Source organism: Nematolebias whitei, chromosome 11 (assembly GCF_014905685.2).
Source record: "Nematolebias whitei isolate Nwh7 chromosome 11, NemWhi1, whole genome shotgun sequence".
NCBI lineage: Eukaryota > Metazoa > Chordata > Actinopteri > Cyprinodontiformes > Rivulidae > Nematolebias > Nematolebias whitei.
In genome coordinates this window covers 46385358-46390141 of record NC_056508.1, presented here as the reverse complement: position 1 = coordinate 46390141, position 4784 = coordinate 46385358, and the positions used below count along the sequence as shown (strand labels likewise).

Here is a 4784-nt window from a genome sequence, read left to right as displayed (position 1 = left end):
TATATTTATGTAACAAATCATGGCTGGCTGGAGAGAAAAAGATCAAGAAGAGAGAGAGGGGAGAAATGAGAGCTAGTGTTGGATCTTCAGATGGATCTGAAGCACTTCTGGAGACACTGGTCAGCTGCCTCCACTTCCAGTCAACACCAGTTAGGAGCTCTGAAACACAGACATGTTAGAGAGGCCAAGAGGAAAGCCTTGGGCCATACACCCCCCCCCCCCCCCTCAAAACAGGGTGGTTCCTACTGGAACCCTTTTCAACAAGTACCAACATCTTGAGAGAAAAAAATTGCATGTACTTACAATATCAGGGAGTGGTGGCGCAGAGGTTAGAGAAGGTGAGCCTGTGATTGGAAGATCGCCAGTTCAAGCCCCGGTACCGACGATATCAAAAAATGTGGGTGGGGTAGGTGAAGCACGCACAACTGCCCCACCCTCATTCGTCCCACCCTGGTCCTTTGAGCAAGGCCCTTAACCCCCACCATCTTCTCCTCCAGGTGTCCTAGATGCAGCTCTCTGCTCCACACAGAGGCTGTGGTAGCTCGGTGTCTGTTGTTGCATCAGGAAGAACATCTGGTGTAAAAATAACTGCCAAGTCTTCGTGCAACTTAGTTCACTGTGGCGACCCCTGAAGACGGGAGCAGCTGAAAGAAGAAGAAAGAACAAAAACCACAACTTACAATATCACAGTGCTCTGGACAAAGCATGTGCGATGACGTTATCCCTTCCCTTGATATGACCGATCCAAGGAAAAAGGTTGAAGAAACAGAGACCATCTCACAAGTCTCTGATTTGGGCAGCGAAAAGAGTTCAAGAAAGTCAAAGGATTGTGATCTGCAGAAACAAAGTCACTTTAGTAGATCTATCTTACTGATGAATTTAACATTACCAATTTGGTCAGTTCAATCAACCAGATGAGGCAAAGGGTATGAATCAGGTTTGGTTATTTTATTGACTTTTCTGAAATCTGAACAAAACCAAAAAGTTTTGTCTGATTTTGGACCCAACAAGGTGAAGCCCAGCTTGAACATGATGCCTGAGCGATGCCATTTTTAACATGTAGTCAACCTCAGCATCCAAATGTTTGTGTTTTTCTGGGTTAACTCGATAAAACTTGTTTTGTAGGCTGTGCATCACCCACCTCAATGTCATGTTCAATCAGATGCGTGAAGGATGGAACATCTGCAAATAAATCAGAATGAGAGTTTATCAACTGAATTAACTCTGGTTTAAAGTCGTACAGATCAGACAGGTTTATAAAACATTGACTCTTTATGTCCGGGTTTCAGGACGGTTTGGACCCAGGACCACGAGGAGTTCCCTGAAACAAACAACTTTGATTTAAGCCACAAACAAAAGTTTGACTTTGCAACAAAAGCAGATGAAGATCGAACTCAGGGAGACACCAGGAGTCACGAGGAGGCCTCAACGCATGGTCCGGTTCTGGTTCTGTGTTTGAACCCCTTCGTGCCTCCTCCAGACTCCTAGAGCATCACTGGACTCCAGTTTGATTCATTCACATGAAACATCCTCAAAGAGCTCGCTCACGTACAGAACCAGTGTGAGATAATGAAAAAGAACAGTCTGACTTTGTGTGATCATCATTTAACATCTGTTCTCATCAGACCAGCAGTTCTGATTATTAACTTCCAGAAAACTAAACCCAGAAGAACCTCCAGAGTCCAGCAGGGAGCAGCACCAGCTGCTTCATGGAACTGTCAGTCACACACCCAAACACCCCCAGGGGGCGTGGGTGTAAATGAAAAGTAAAAGTGAGAAATATGTGATTTATTTTATTTTAAATTACACATTTCTGTCAGAAAGTGAGGCTGAACATCTGGTATATACAGGTCCTTCTCAAAAAATTAGCACATTGTGATAAAGGTCATTATTTTCCATAATGTAATGATAAAAATGAAACTTTCATATATTTCAGATTCATTGCACACCAACTGAAATATTTCAGGTCTTTAATTGTTTTAATACTGATGATTACGGCATACAGCTCATGAAAACCCAAAATGCCTGTCCCAAAAAATGAGCATATCATGAAAAGGTTCTCTAAACAAGCTATTAACCTAACCATCTGAATCAACGACGTAACTCTAAACACCTGCAAAAGATTCCTGAGGCTTTTAAAAACTCCCAGCCTTGTTCATTACTCAAAACCGCAATCATTGGTAAGACTGCTGACCTGGCTGCTGTCCAGAAGGCCATCATTGACACCCTCAAGCAAGAGGGTAAGACACAGAAAGAAATTGCTGAATCAATGGGCTGTTCCCAGAGTGCTGTATCAAGGCACCTCAGTGGGAAGTCTGTGGGAAGGGAAAAGTGTGGCAGAAAACGCTGCACAACGAGAAGAGGTGACCGGACCCTGAGGAGGATTGTGGAGAAGGGCCGATTCCAGACTTGGGGGACCTGCGGAAGCAGTGGACCGAGTCTGGAGTAGAAACATCCAGAGCCACCGTGCACAGGCGTGTGCAGGAAATGGGCTACAGGTGCCGCATTCCCCAGGTCAAGCCACTTTTGAACAAGAGACTGCGTCAGAAGCGTCTTGCCTGGGACTGCTGCTGAGTGGTCCAAAGTTATGTTCTCTGATTACAGTAAATTTTAGTTTTGTTGCTTCAGATGTAATTTAGTTCTACAGAATGTAGAGTGACAGTAAAGTGTTGAATTTGTTGTCTAGTGTTTAACCAGGCAGTTTCTATAAATAATCTGTTTGAATCAGACCTGGAGGGAGCTGGGACTGACCGTGAACTTTATTGTTGGAGGTTCTTCCTGTAAGTCGTAAAAACAGTTGTTACTTCAACCTTTGACAAAGATCCAGTTCAGTTTTTATATTAATATTAGCAAACACTACAATGATGAACATTTAGTTCCTGGTCATTTTTCTTCCACAGGAGTGAGATGATCTTTCACACAAATGAGCGGTTCTTTGACCCGTCAGCTTTTATGACACTGAAAACACAGAAACCTTCCTCCCAACGTGCTCGTCCATGAGTCACGTGCACTATATCAATGTGTGGCAGAAAGCTCTGGATGAGAGTTTGAAAAGGTTCTGATAAATGTGGGCTGATGTGAAATAAACTTTTATTCAACCTTTATTTAGCAGCTGGTCTCATTGAGCCACGAGGACTCGTTTACAAGAGAGACCTGGTCCAGACCGAACACGGTCTGCTGTTGCAAACTAACATAGTCAGAAGTTGTAGAACAAGTTTTTCCAAAACAGTTGAAGTTTTTAGTAAAACAAACCTTGAAAATGTGCTGGCTGTGTGAAAAATAAACATTTTATAATGTTGTTGTCCTTGAAACGGTTTCAAACCTCCAGGTGTGGTTAAAAACTGTTCAAGGAGCCGGTGGAACAGGTCCATCCATCCATCCAATCATCCATCCATCCATCCATTTATCCATCCATCCATCCATCCATTCATCCATCCATCCATTCATCCAGTTCCTTCTCAGGTCACGGGGGTCACTGGTGTCCATATCCAGCAGTCACTGTGTGAGAGGTGAGGGACACAAACGAGGCAAACAACCATTCACTCTCTCTCTCTCTCTCTCTCTCTCACCTAGGGACAATTTAGAGTTACCAGTAAGTTTAACATGTGTTTTGTCTTTGGGAGGAAACTGGAGTACCTGGAGCAAACCCACGCAGCACGGAGAGAACATGCAAACTCTACCCAGAAAGGACTCCGGCCAGGATTTGAACCTGCAACCATATCACTGAGAGGCAGCAGCTCTACCAACTGAGCCACCGTGCCGCCTCCCCAGTGGATTTTACTGGAGATCTAAATGTAATCAGATTACAGATCAGCACATTTCACAGGAGGAACTGGTTCAGTATTTTAGTTCTGCTCTCAGGGGATAAAAAATAAAAAGTTAAAAGATGTTTCAAAGTCTGTCTTTGTACATACAGCGACATAAAGCTGTTTTAGTTTATATAAAATTAAAATCTGAACAAAACAGAAATCAGATATTTATTTTATTCAGCTAAGATAACAGCTAAAGGTTGTGACAGCTGAACTTGTGTGGGTGGAGCTCCTCCTTCAAACCAGGACTCTGCTCTCAGGTCTCAACACGATATGAAGGTTTCTGTTCATTTGTTTGAATTTTCTGGACTTGTTGCTCCTGGAAACTCTCATTTCCGAGGTTCTTCGAACTACTCTTCTCTGTTATGGTAAGTGCGCAGAATGTGCGTGTTTTCTGCTTTAAGCTCGTTCATGTTTGTGTTAGAAATAAGGTCGGACACTTTATAAATCCTGTAAAAGTAGTAAATGTTGAATCCAGACTCCTCAGAGGTTTTTATTTTGTGAACAGATCGAGTCAAAGAGATTCTTCTCGGTTTCAGCTGTTTGTGTTTCTGCGTCAAAATGGAGGAATAAAACCAGCAGCTGGACCAGTCAGTACCAGTAAAACAACTCGCGACTCTTTTAGAGGAAGTGTCTTTATGTGGAAATAAACAAGACTCGTTTAAATAAAGACACGTCCTGAAATTATTTGTTGGACTTTTAGCGGGACTTTGTGAACTCTACATGGCAACATTTGTTTATTAATCTGAACAAAGTTTATCCTGAATGATGCAAACTGACAAACAGGAATGTTTTCTGCACACAGCTATCATGAAATAACCTTTGTCCCTGCGGCATACACTTCATGTCTAAAGGTCCTTACAGTTAGGAAGAAAACAACTTCTTTAATTCTAACTTTAATTCTTTAATTCTAACTTTACTTCTTTATTTCTAACTTTACTTCTTTAGTTCTAACTTTACTTCTTTAGTTCTAAC

General features: G+C 42.3%; 1 long non-coding RNA gene across 1 annotated transcript in view; it reads left to right on the top strand.

Annotated features, from left to right (window-relative positions):
• The first annotated feature begins 4122 nt into the window (after positions 1-4122).
• Positions 4123-4784, top strand: part of LOC119417776 — a 6148-nt gene continuing 5486 nt past the window's right edge. The window contains exon 1 of the long non-coding RNA XR_005187156.1: positions 4123-4177. This is a non-coding gene — a long non-coding RNA (uncharacterized LOC119417776). The remainder of the gene's footprint in view (positions 4178-4784) is intronic.